At 32.5% G+C, this 14,918-nt stretch overlaps 1 protein-coding gene and 1 long non-coding RNA gene across 2 annotated transcripts in view; one reads left to right on the top strand and one right to left on the bottom strand.

Moving 5' to 3' along the window:
- Positions 1 to 14,918, bottom strand: part of LOC126773616 (matrix metalloproteinase-2-like) — a 152,816-nt gene that overhangs the window by 14,251 nt on the left and 123,647 nt on the right. The gene's annotated exons all lie outside the window — the stretch shown is intronic.
- LOC126773634 (uncharacterized) lies at positions 9,416 to 11,738 on the top strand. Its single transcript, XR_007669755.1, has 2 exons — positions 9,416 to 9,622; positions 11,442 to 11,738. It is a non-coding gene; the product is annotated as an uncharacterized LOC126773634 (long non-coding RNA).

Genomic DNA, 14,918 nt, shown 5'->3' with positions numbered 1-14,918 from the left:
AATATCATAGATTATTCATGATCTCGACCAATGATATCGCGTCAATTGATATCGGTGACCAAGTTGTTTATTTGGGTTTATTACTCTTGTGTTTGGAATAGGCTATACTATTTCATAATACGAATCCGAAATTTAAATCACACAAGTTATTATTACATTATGTTTCAAAGGCTATAATTGTTTAGAGTTGCATTTTCTCCTTAAAACGACCCTATCTCCCTGAACGCCTTTCTCACGCCGTATATTGTAGATAAGCGACGTGGCAATAGGCATTGATGTTCACCGGGGACTTCAATAGCAGTCTATCTCCTCGATTCTTCGAAGTAAAGCGGGATTTGAAGCAACTCTATGAATATAAGAAAATACCGATTTTTAATGCAGCGATTTCATTTTAAAATTACACGCTCAAATGCTTTCCTTTAACCTAGAATAGCCTGTTCGTTGACTTTTGATATTGATAATATTTTATTGTTCGATTTCATTAGGATTATTTTATTTATTGCTATAATTATAAGTTATCTTACTTTAATGTTTAAAACATGTTAACGCAATTTCACTCAACGGGTCCAGAAAGAGTAATATGTGCTGTTGTCATCGTTAGCAATTCATCTACAAGCCATATATACCTAGATGTTATTTTGTCTCTGCGATTAAACCTGACTACTCTGCTGTATGGGCCTTCAAACTCAATTGACGTCTATCGGTGTGCTTTGCTAATAGCTCCTTTGAATGTGATGTGGCCGACAGCCAGCGCTAACCGTAGCCATTGTAGAGAACTATTGATGTTCCTTCGGGATTTAGTTGAATATCTAGGTAAGGATTGCTATCACTACCGTTACGTACATGGAATACCTAGAATATTGCACTTCCGAGTATACGTCAATGCTTGTTTCGTAAATGATACAGGAAAAAAAATCTTATTTTTTGAATAAGGTTGGTAAGTAAAAGGAATTTTCTTTTTTAGTTTTTTTTTATTTAGATTTACTTAATATATTACTTATATAAGACAATTTAATATTTTAAATGTTTTTATGATCCTAATTCTGTCCTCTCTAATTAAAAAAATAAAACAGAATATACGACGCGTATATAATCAAAGACCAAACGATATTAATGGCAACTATTCGTTTTAAGATATATTCAAATTGGGTATTGATGTTCGTCGTCTCACATAAGAGAAATTAGCGAATCTGGCCGGTGCAGTGCCGGGGGCAGAATTAAGTCGGGAGTAACGTTGTTACGACGGTAATAGCATATTACCGCTCGGTGCTGCCGCGCTCGCACCCGTGCCGCCATTTTCCGCCCGAGTTCTGCTACCAAATTGAAACGATTTTTCAGTGACATGATTGCATCGACGAACACCGTTAGCACTTTTGATATTCATAACCGTGTTGCGAATGCGGTTCCGGTTCGCGTAGGCTGTCACGATATTCGCTCCATGATGTCGCCAGCAACGTAATGAAATCACGGCGGAATTGAAAAAGTGGAACACATTAAACACTTCAGTGTTCTACTATAAACATGAAAAGTAATTTAAATTTCAGTAAATTATAAAACTATAGCGTTATTAGGAAAATGTTAATGAATAATTTATAGATTAGTAATACAATACGACTAAGTAGTTTTAATTTGTAAATATTGTGATAATATAAAATTATTCAAATTGTTAGCCCCGCGTTGTATCTGATTTTGTGTTGATGAGATTGTCCTTTTTAAAACTTAAGTGATTACTGAAATTATTAAGAGAAAAAACATTAATGAATAATTTGAAACCTATATCTTCTTCATGATGATCTTTTTTTAATTTCTTAGTTACGAAACTAAGAAATTAAAAAAACATAAATATAATAATTAAATAACAAACTTTGAAGTGTACTTGAACAGTTATGGATTAATTTGAAATTATTATAGCCTTAGACGAAGCATCGTGGGGATCTAGTTAAAGACATGGGTCGGAACTTTTATATGAGTTAGCTAAACTGCAAGATATAATTGGAAACTCGAGACTCTTGGTGCAATAACGGGGGTGTGACGGTGATTATTTCGTGTTTTATATATTTCATATTATAATTATAATTTTACGAGGGTGAGGAATAACAATTGAATTATACTTATGTATGATAATATATTTTTTTAAATCTTTATTAAAAATATTTAAATGTATTATTAAAGCGATAGAAATGAAGGATAGTAGCTACATTGTTACTCTTGCGACACTAGACTTCAATTACTCCCTATTTTAAGGAGAATAAATTTGAGAAACGGCAATAAAAATATGCATTTGGATCTATACCAAGTGGTCGCTGTTTAATATCCTTTTTAACATGGGTTTGGAATATTTTAAGATGAAATTTTAATAAGTAATTTTGTTGGGATATGATTTGGGCTAACTTTCATTTTATAACAACAATTAAAATAAAAAAAACCTATTTCGAATATTTTTAGAATGACTAAAAATACATAATAAACTTGAATGTTTTGCCCTTCTTTCAGGTGTGATCGTAAACCGATCGAATTATTCCTAATTCATATAAAATGAATGTGCCCTGTTTTTATCCAGGTACATCTTTGATAAAAGTATTGATTAAATGGCTTATATACCTTTAAACAAAACAATAATAATTGTACGTTAATTGCATCATGAATAGAAAGTAGTTTTTTTTATTTTTCTGAAGATATTTTGTTTCCAGTGTGTATTCGAATAAAATAACTCGTATTGTAATAAAAATAATAAACTATCAAGTGATAAAATAATTTTGTTATTATTTGGTACGTAGGAATTTTTAAGCATCCGAAAATATGAATATATAGTATTTAGAATGATTAGGTAAAATTAATGTATAATTAAAAAATAAATATAGTGTATTCAAATAAAATATTAATAAAATATTCTTAGAATATTTAGTCTATTAGAATCTCGATCTTAAGGGTTTGTAAGAAAATAAAAAGTTTCAATACAGAGCGCCATCGATCGTCCTTTATCACTATGCAGTGAGTCTTTACAAAAAAGTTAAGAAGTGTTTGACTTAGAGATTGCCAACTACATGGATTGCTGTTAAGAGGGCACGGCATCTTAAAGCTTAATCTCTAATCTAATTTTAACAAGTTCGGAAAATTGGAAGGTTATTTTCTGAGATTTTCTAACTTATATTCAAAGCGAACTAAAAAGAAACTGATGTCAAAAGAGTTCCAAGAGCGAGTAGCAGACTTTTAGTTTATAGTTTATCTATCCAATAACCCCATTGGCTAAGTCAACGGCTCTGTTTGATGTTTCGACTTAAGTCGGTGCACCTCGAGAGCTCTAAGAGTCCCAAGTTATTTTACTGCTCCCTTACCGTGCTGCACTAAAAGCGTTTGTCTTGAATTTTTAAAGTGCCAATTGAAGTTTTGAACAAAAAGACGCGAGAATTCTAAGCTACAATCAACTCGGATTAAAAAAACAGATCGTAAATAATTTTATTTTCTACAATTCTGCGTTGCGAAAAGTGTTTCAGGATTTTTATATAAAATTAGACTTACTTCGCTCCATCTTAAGGAAAAAAAAGTTAAGAATTCGTTTGTTTGAAAATGTTGTATCACAGACCGGTACATAAAATAAGCTTAAAATTACTAAACTTTATATTTCGGAAATTTTAAAGAAAATTACGATATTTATTATATTAGATTCCATTATTACTTCATCAAAAGTGTGTGTAAAATTTTAACTCAATCGTTTGATAGGAGCTAATTTAAAGTTCAGTTTTGCAAGACTTGACCCTAACAGTTGAAGTTAAATTACGTTTGTTAAAAATTAATAATTATTTTAACTTAAACAAAAAAAAATAATCGTTGTTTAACGTAAAAATTACATGCTGCAATTATTATTTTATTATTTTGGAAGTAATAAAATGTTTTTGAATGTGTTATTATAAATTATAGTAAAACCAGGAACAATCAAAGTACACAATAGATAAATATTAAGTATTCAAAACGGCGTCGTGGCGGTCGATTGCGGAAATGACAAACCGATTAGTCGTAGGTCTCTGCGCTCGGGAGATATATCCGGCGGAACCCAATGGAATTACTTCCCGCGTTGCTCTCGATGCACGCCAACAATGTCCGATTAAGCTACGCAATAAGACTTAACAAAACCGTTGAAAACTTGTCATTGCGGAGTCGAGTCGCTTCATTACAATCGAAATTCTCACGGTTCATTAGGATTCCCCAGAATTCTCAACGTTCATTACAAATACTCTGGCGGAGTGGTCCGGGGCTGTAAATAAGTGATTAACGCAGTTGAGATTGTTTTCAGCCACTCCCGTCGTCGGGTTCAGCGCTGCAACTCTTAGTAAACTCTTGATACATTTAAAATGAGACGCTCCGTCCTATCCGCTCTGCTTGTTCATTTTTCATGAGATTACTTATATTTATGACAATTTCTTTCATTAATCTTTTCTATTGCGAGTAATTGAAACAACATATTAAAGTTAAAATTTTTATATTTGATAAATTCATGGAGTATTCCAATATATATATCATATATAGCTGTGAGAGTCGTGGTAACTATTAGGTACTTTTTAAGCTGAATTTTATTACATCGCCATGAAAGAAGGTAAAAGTAATCCGGCTGTTATATCTACGTAATAAGCAGGTGAGAGTTATATTTCGTTTCATCTCAGTTGGGTAGTTCAAACAAGAATTTATCAGTACGGATCACACCGCATATTGCGTTAGTATTTTAAAAAGTAAAATTTCAGTTGACATAGACAGACAGTTGAGTTAATAAAGTACCAGTAGGTTTTCATGTTTATTGCCTGAATTTTACTAAGAGACTGATAATGTACATACTAAATGAGTTAGACAATTTCAGTTATCAGCACTTGCAGAGAAGTTAACAGTTAGCAGCTAAATGGACCCGCACGTCCGGACAAACATCGGAAATTCGCAAGTCAAACAAGTTTACGCAAATTTATAACTTCCGTAGATTGGCAGCAGTTGTTCGATCGCAAGCCACATCGTAAGATTTTGTATTAATAGCGTTTAAATATCGATTTTTAAAATGAAAATAATGACACTACAATTTTTTTTCTGTAAATGTTTTCTATTGTTGTTAGTTAAAAATGATTTCGAAAATTTTTGACAATGGTTTTAATTAAATAGCTTAAATGCCTTAACATATCGACGAGTTAAACTAAGAAACTGATTATGACAAATATTAAATGCTTTTATGAAATATGCCATAACTATAAGAGTGTTACGTACCAAATATTTTCAAACAAGAGCGATATTTGAGCAAACTTTGAAGTACCTACTACTGCGACGGTCTGACTGACTGAATAAAGTTACCCGCGGTATGACCCAAAAATATGAGCGCGTTCGTGGAAGTTCAAGTACTAGTTGAATTCAAGTGTTCAAGAAACTTTCCAAATATTAAAATACCGTTGAGTTTTAATATATTCTTACGATCTAACTTGAATCGCAGTTTGACATGGATGATCTTTTAAGAGCGTCGTCCTGAAGGTTAGTGACCTGAATACCGTTTATGTTGTAGAAATGAATAATATAATATTATGAAATGTTTTAGGGTTGCAGTTCAAATCAGTTGTTTAAATTTTTTTTCGCTAATTGAAGTCAGGTCAGTGTCATTATGAGTATTTTATAAAATTTTCGTAATCATGTAATGATGTATTATATACTTTTTATCTACTTTTATCGACTGACATAAAAAGCACAGCCTAAGCCTGTGTGTGGGTCGGGATAACCTTTTTAAATAAAATGATTGTTTGTAGACACTTAGTCTTATTTACATATGCATAATTAAACTCGGACTAAACATTAACTTTTATATGGAGCATGCAAGTAAACGATTTTCCAGTTTTTCCTAAGCTAGGGCGTTACATAAAGTATTATCTCAAGTCGAGTGCAGGGTGCAAAGCCCTGGAGGGCGCCGCACCGAGGTACCCTTTGTTCGTACCTCTTGTTCTGTGCTAGGTTTTATTCTACTATTCGGAAAATATAATAAAAAGTTCATACAACGTTAATGCTGTGGCTATTCAGAAGTGTACTTCACATGTTTTTCATAAAATTTAAAAACATGAAGTGAGGATATAACTTGTTACAAAATCTTCAAACTTCGATACTATTTTTATAGTAAAAAAATTAAATATAAAACATTTAAATGAAAAGCTAATGACATATCGCATAAGATTTTACAAAAGGAAACATAATTATTTGAAAAAAGTACTGGGGTGAACGAACATGATCGTTACGACGGGTCAATAGCATTCAGGGGTCGGTGCTACCAAGGTCGAAGCCCTGAAGATGGAGTTCCTTTGTTATGTAACGTTACATTTTGTCTTTATACATTTTATCTACAAATTATTTTGATTTACGTAACGACTACGTTATGAATTTAGATTTACGGTCAATAACATTGGTAAACTGAATTTATTTCCGGAGTTAAAATTATTGATTTTATGAAATATTTTATTTTAGCTGTATATAAATTTCATATTTGAGTTGTCGTCGTCCACTTGTTCGTCATACCAACAAGGTAAAGATTATCTACATTGTTGTTATGGCGAACAACTGAATATACTATTTTTACACTATTATTATTATTATATTAAGAAAATTTGAATCTAAAGTTAATAAAGCAGGAAGTTTACTATATATTTTTGTATTTAATATATATCACAAAATATTTTATTCAACAGCAAAAATCGATGAAAAACGATACTAAATTAAATATCAGCTAAACTACTTGACTGACTCTTGACTGTCAGTAATCGAATTTATATTTGAAATGCTACGTTTCAAAACGTAAATAACCAATTGGGCAGTGTACAAAGAGACTGACGCAACTCCATACAAAAAAGGATTTTTTGCCAACATAATAAAGGTTTCCTTAGTCTTGCTGCTTCGGTAACTTAATAGGGGTTTTTCTATCTATTGCCGGTTATGTTGGCGATTCTGTGATTGGCGGTCATGTTGTTTACGTTTCACAGTTTGGCACGCTTTCACTTTTAATTTGCTTATTCAAAAAATACTGGCTAAAAGTGTGTTAGCGTGATTAGAGCTTGTAATTGTTGTTATAACTAAACCGTGGAACTATTTGTATATGTATATGTAATTATGAACTTTCTAAAATGTGAAATATGACATTTAAAGTCAGGAAGAAAAGAAGACTTAAAACGTTATTTTCTGAGAGATGAAGCTCGGTGAGTTTTTTTTAAATAGTAATGTCCTCCACACCGATTTTGGCCACGATGGGCAATCTCAAGGGAGAATAGCTAAATATTCCCTAAACTCTCATAATCCGATGGGACGGCAATCTGACATGACCGGAAAGAGTTCAGGCGCAGGACCAACGGCTTTACGTGTTTTCTAAGGCACGGGAGTGTAAACACTTCCAACTTTAAGACTCCGGAGCTGCTACTGAGAATTTTCTGACAGAAAAACCTAATAACTGTTTTATTGGCCCGACCTAGGAATTGAACCCAGGACCTCCGGGTCTGCGGCCTTACATCAAACCACTAGACCAACGAGGCAGTCAAAAGTGCGAGGCTTATAGAACAATATATAGAGAAAAATAATTATAAAATAGTAGATAATAACATTTTGAAAAACATTGTTTTAGTGGCACTCGACTATTTTAGCATATATCCGATGTCTTTCAGTTTTCAGGTGCCCGCTCAGCAACGTTATTTAAATTAAGTCCTACGTTTCAAAGCGAACCTCATTTGCGTTTACAAAAGTGCAGATCATATTTTTTCTTCTGTGTTCGAATTGAATGCGGTGTAATATTCTTTTTTGTCTCGAGACGAGAGCCGCGCGGGCCGCACAAAGCCGTCAGGTTTGTATTCCCTGCCTCACTCACCTGGAAAGGAAAGAAAAGAAAATGTTAATTAAGAGCCACTGAACAAAATTGATATCATCGAGAACGAAGCCTGGCTACCTCATTGTAAACGGATGCTGGCAGTTAGTTATGAGAGGTGTCGGTTGATAGGTTTTCATTTAAAAGCTTTTTGTTGTTGATCCGAAGATTAACTTCTTTCATTTAATCTTCTTTCTTGGTATATAGTAAAAATTTTATAAATATATCTCAAAGATATCTTTAGTTATTATATTCAATTAAATAAATTGTTTTTATTACATTACTAGGTAGTAAGGTAAGGTAGTTATTTTTGTAAGAAGATGATAAATGTATAACATTCAATAGTAAAATGTATCGTGTGATATATATGTACATGAAATACATTTCTTAAAACGATATATTTTTTTATAGAAATGTAGTTTATTTCATAAGAAAATTTGTTTACCGCTGTGGACTGAATTCAGTAAAGTTACCGAAAAATATATATTTATTTTATATATTGGTATATATTTTACTCGTTCAAAATCAGCTTTCATCAATTCAAAAATAAAAAAGTCAGTACAAATTAATTGTACTAGCACTAAATAGTAAAAGAAAATTCAACTGGGTTTTTTATTACGTAATTTTACATAAACATATACAACACCAAACTGTCTGAAGTCGGTGCCAAGCCCTTGAAGAATTATTCTTATGTAGCTAAGAAACTACGGGAACGATTTTAATAAAAACAACGTAGTTTTGCCTAAATCTCTATAAATATAAAGCAGATCAATGAAACTAAATCGGTTGTTACGTTATTAAGGAATAAAACAAAACCCACCAAAAGCACATAATGTCAGTTTAATAACATTATTTATGCTATGTTATATTTGTGTACGGTATCTTATACAAGAAAATATAGCTATATACGAGTAACTAGTAGTAAACAAAAAAAAAAAACATTTTGTGTCGAATATAATATAATCTCTTCCATTTTAATGTTATATTTTACAAGCATATATTGATTTAAAAATGTTATGATATAAACACAATTAAGTCTCACAAGATCCTTAAATCTCAATTTTATCATTTTAAGTAATACGTGACCTAAAAATCTACGCAATAGTGATTGTGAAGTGAACTGAGTAGATAGAGTTAATGTACCGCGGGATGACTAGCGCGTTCCCGTAATGCCAAACGAGGCCGAAACGTACATCTCATTTACACGTAGCGGTGGTGCGGTGGTATATTTAGGGAGTGGACGCGCGCGGTGAGCCGCGAACTAGCATTTGGCAGCGCACGCGTTCGTACCCAGCCGGCTCTGTAAACTAAACAACTCATAAAAGTGTAAAAGTCGTAACGATAGCGGTACAGAGAGCCGCCTAATATGAGCGGCAGCTGGAGCCGCGCCAGTACAGCTCATTATCAGATGGGATGTTCCGGGCGCAACCCTTTCGTTTTACGATTGGCCTCTAATTACGTTCGCGCTCAAGGCGGTACGTTTTTTAGTTGATAGGAGCTCGCTTTGCGCCAAATAGACATATTTATCGAAACTATTGGTTAGTCTCGGTTCGACTGCAGTACTAATAACGTTAAAATAATAACGATCAGCTTTCGCAATATGAAAAAAGTGTCAAAAAATGTCGCAGCCAGCCGCAATAACTGAGAGCGCTGTTTTACGAGAGTATGCTGATAAAGCTAGAGCGGCACGCAGAGTGCGGCTCGCCTTACGACGTGTTGCCAATTTATGCCGCGCGATAAGCAGAGTTTGTTTAGCCTCAAGCGGAGGTGAGTTACGACTGCTGAATCATACTTATGTCGTAATTCTTCTTATGCCGTATTAGTCACTTGTTAGCTCATAAAATTTTCTTAGGTCGGCTCTTGTTATGTTATAAGTGATCAATAAATATTTCTTTGTGCATAGCGCAAAATTGAAATAAGAAGTGATGAATATTATATTAACTACTTAATACATTTATAAAAGTTGTAATTAACATATGTGAAAATTGAATAAATAATATCGGTTGAAACGTTCACACCACTATCGTAATTGTACTAGCGATTGAGCCGGCTGCGGCGTTTATCGGTCGAACAATATTGTTTCGATAGGAATACCGATAGGAGTCAGTGAAATTACGGTTAGATGAATTCTGGTACAGTCAGGCATTTATGCCGGAGTTAGAATAATTGTAACATATTCAAGATGCTGGTTGGCGCTCGATGGTGGTGGGATAACTGGAATTACATGGAATCGCTCGCAGAGAGAATTAGTATGCTACTGTTGAACGCCACTGGAATGAGTCGGCGTCACGTAGACTGACATCCTTGCTGTTGCTACGTTAAAATGCATTGGTATTTATATTATAAACTATCAAAGAGCTTCGTTATTTAATCCGCGTAATAAACTACAAATTCCTTAATTATTATTTTATATGACTTTTTTATAAACCAATATTATTCACCACTAAATTTTAGGCAAAATTATTATTAACTACGTAAATCGATGAAAAAAACAGCGGAAAAAATAATGAAGATGTATTATGGAGCATACGTAAGGAAGAATGTAAAGAAAAATAGGTTTCCTTTTGTTGGTGGCTGAAATATAGCACGTGACAAGCATAGCGTATGTGCGAGTGAATTCAGGGGTAATCCAGGCATATTGGTGCGGAGACATGACATGCATCCACGCTTCTATGATATATTGCTACGCAATGTTGTGGATACAAACAACGGTCGTGTATCTTTAGCTAAAGGTAATGATAAAGTTCTGCTTAAATAATACAAATAAGTAGTACAAAATATAAACTTATTTCCTTGAACTAAAATCGTGTGTACAGCAAAGCAAATCGTATCCTTTGGGAACTGTTTCGCGAGTAAAAAGTTTTTTTGTATGTTAGTCCGGTTAAGTCATTATAATTATTATTAAAAACCATTCAGTTCTTTTTGTATTACATATATTTTATAGATTTCAATTTATTTATTTTATTCTTCATAGATAAATACATCATCTTTTGTATTCAGTAATATTAATATTGTTCGATGTAATTATTATTTATTATATAAAATACTTAATTGTTAATCTCAAATGAATTATTGTACCGAAAAATATTTGTATATATTTCTAATCAAATGAAATCAAATCAGATTACTTTATTCAACATAGAAGTGTAGTCAAATTAGAAATTACCGCCGGTTTGCAAAAGACATACCCTGACCGTAGAAAAACCGGTGAAAGAAACGTAATCAGATATCAATATGTCTTAGGTCCCTATGCTTTAATTTTTTAAACATATCTATAGATGTTATTATTTATCACGTAAGTTGCTAAGTAAACACAAGTAAAACAACAGTTGTAAAAGGAAATTTAATTGAAAGCGTAAAATTATGCGTGAAGATGAAATGTCGCGCGTGTCCTGCGCCGAGAAGGGTCCCTCGCCGGGGACCGTCAACTCAATCTTGCCCCATTACGCGCGACAAATTGGAAAAATATTCAATTACACCATGCTTAATATTGGATTATATCATAGCAAATTACAATTTTGCATTGGGGACGTAACACTATCTTCAAATTTGTTCGTACTCAATAAATAATATATTTATTTTACAGGTTCAGTTTGAGTCCAATAACGTTAAGAATAACGAAATGCCGAGTGTCAAATAGAACAGAATATCCTCGTGTGCTCCGTGCAATATACATTTATTAGCCTTGTTACTCCCCGAGCGACCATTGTAGTGGCCACCATCTTCAATTCATTCGGTACATGTCTGTTACATTGTTGAAACCATTAACTAAATCTTATGTCAGTGTGGAACCGAGCTTAGTGAGACCATATGTAACATTTTTAATATATTTGAAATCTTAGACAAGTATTATTATGAAGTAAAATATTTAGTTTAACATAAATGATCCTGTTGTTTATTTATTCCTATAATTATAATTATTTATTCCTATAATTATAAATACGGTTAGATTATAACAAAAAATAGTGGAATTGTAAGCTGTTGAAAAATTGTGAACGATGCTTAATTTAAAATAAAGCGCATACCCATAGTTTATGTTTTGAGTTTTGTTAAAAGTAAAAAAAAATACTGAAATAGAATAATATTGTAAGGTGAATTCTGGTCACAATTTTCAACAATTTATAATCCGTCTAAGCTTATTTTATAAGCTAACGGTACCTATGTATACATTTAATGTCTAGGTAGTTTTTGTTTTCTGTAAAAATATGTCCTAGAACATACATAACTATCAGTAGGAATTACTTGGCAGTCCGAGTAATTGGCAATTAATCACCGGCGTTTTCTATTTCAACGTGCGACGCTCCCCGTTGCTGTCCCTAACGAGATTGGGATTGCACCGTTTGAGTTCTAATAACAGGACACTTCATTTAGTTCCGTTAAGGAAAAACCCATCTCAACTTAATTCATCATTTCGAACATGTAATTTAAAGTGTAACTTATCTTATAATAGTACATTAAATTCTTGTTGTCTGGAAATAGTCCGTTAAGTGAAGAGCATAATGTTTTTATCCTCAAAGAATGTTATTCAAGTAATATGGCTCAGTTTTTGTCAATTTTATTTTATTCGCTAATTATTTCATACTTCAGTTAACATTTGCAGTTAAACGTTTATATATGTTTGTAAAATGTTTCTAGTAAAAAGTATAGTTTAACTTCGTAATTTGTAATAAATTATTTTATAAATTTAAATAACGATTGTAAGGCGTGATAACCATCGCGATCATCTATCAAATCGGCGCCTTGAATCTCAGCTCACTTTGTTCAGATTGGTATCTTTATAACGTAATTAAGTAAATTTTGAACTCGTCTCTGCTCGATCTCCGAAATAATAAGAGTAAGAGCTGAGTTAACCCACGATTTAATGTAATTTTATTTTATTTTCCCATTTCTCTTAATTAAGAAATTTAATGCGTGCGATATTATCTGCGCGCGTATGCCGTATTGTTTATTTTATTCATATTATCATAAAATTACTCGATATAAAAATTCACACCGTTTAATTTTAATAATATAATTTTTTTTTAAGATTGCTGCAGTCATTAGTTAGGCCAAAATTTTACGTATTTATAAATTTGTATTATACGATATACGAACACGAACAGTATTATACGAATACGAACAGTATTAAAAATAAGGAAAGTATAGCATTAAGCTGTTGAATTAATAATTGCAATGACGTTTGTTACCCGTATCAATTAATTGAAAATAATTAAAAACATATTTTTAATACCTTCGCGAAATCAGTTAATAGTGTTGCTTTTACAAAATCTCACAAACTACGACGTTGGTTAGTGACATGTCCATCTGAGCAAGTGGAACTACCAAAGTGATTTATATCTAGTTATTTGTAGAATGTTATTTGTATCGGTAGTGATCGTGTCGGAGTGGATTGCGCGACACCTTTCAAATAAATTGTCCTGAGACCACGATGCGGTAAACAACTCAACCCTATGCAGATGTTCGCAGTAAACCAAACATCTACGGTTTCCTCAAGGACTGGCTCGGTCAAATTGCTCTCCTCTCTTGTTTCCCTATGTGAAAAGTGAATTCACTATTCTTGCGCCCTTTTTGTTTAATCTACAAAGTAGATTTGAATTACGTCTAGATGGATTTTATCGGACCTCTTATAAAAACGTCTACGTATTTTTCTTCCCAAAACACTCGGCATTTTAACCAAGTGGATAGCTTTCTGAATTAATCTTGTAATCTCGTTGCGTCTATAAAGTTTTTTGATCACGTTGATTTAGAATACTCGTGCAGCTTGAGTCTATATTTTTGCAGAGACAATTTGTTGAGTACATTGAACGACGTCGGCAAACTTTAACAATTAGCAGTCACTTTTCACCTCCTACAGTGATACCGAGTAATAGTAACTAAGCAAGTTGATTAATTACTGGCCATCGGTGTCGCGTAACAAAGTTCAATTGTCGACTGCAAAACTAGACATAACAAAGGTACGGTAACAGTAAGGAGAACGAAACTACCATGTACGTCGTGTCATAAAATAACCGCAATGTTGGAGAAAATTGGAACGATAATTTCAAAAGTTATTAAATATAAAGATATTATTAATTGTTATTTTATTCCATTATGAATCACATCACAAAATTTCATTTAAAAAAATAAATTCTGTTTTTGTTTTTATAAATTAAAATATTAATACAGTTTGCTAAGGTCAATGAAGTCACACTTGAGTAATTGTTTTTCGGCGTAGCCGGGTGGTTTAATTAAGCTCACGGCTACGGCGTAGCACGCGATGGGTGCTATCTGTTAAGCTGCGTAGGCCTGTTGGCACACGCTACGAATATACGAGTTGCCAACTCGACGGATAAGCTAGCGTTAGGAATCTACGATGTGTGTGTACCTTAAGATTCTTATTATGTCTTGAGTAAATGGTATAGTCGCAATTTTAGTAATTTTGCCATACAGATGTACATTTAATGAAAGTAATAAACAAATATATGTCTTAATTTTGGATTATCGTTAATTTTGTCTAATATTAAATGAAAACTAAGAATTTTGTTATTCCGAAAAAAATATCCTAACATCATTAATTTTAATGAATATATTTCTTTTAAACCATAAACTTCTATTATCACTCTTATAACTTACTAAAGATACTAACAATGATGAAATTATTACGATTTCACCTGAATTCTGGCAGAAACAGACAATGAGTTACAATCAAGTCGAAAATACCTCATACATATTTATTGATATCGTTATAGTAATGCTCCATATAATAAGCTGTACTGGAACGCAATCAGATAGATGTAAATGGTATGAACACAATCAACGTCTAAGTGTGAAACACTGAATGCCTATCAAGTGCATTGCAAATGCAAATCAATGCGCCCAGGTGTAACACGGAGATAAAGCCAACTTACTATTGTGCATTTGATGACGATATACTGAATTGTAAGCAAAGTAATATAATTATTGTATTAAATATTAAAAAAAAATTATATATATAAACATAACTTTACAAAGACAAATATTAGTTATTATTTTGTTTTGTAAATTAATTTAATTATGTATTATATCTTATTTTTTATGTAAAGTA

Source organism: Nymphalis io, chromosome 15 (assembly GCF_905147045.1).
Source record: "Nymphalis io chromosome 15, ilAglIoxx1.1, whole genome shotgun sequence".
In the NCBI taxonomy this organism is placed as follows: Eukaryota; Metazoa; Arthropoda; class Insecta; order Lepidoptera; family Nymphalidae; genus Nymphalis; species Nymphalis io.
The sequence above is the reverse complement of the archived record's forward strand: the minus strand, read 5'-3'. Positions and strand labels throughout refer to the sequence as shown.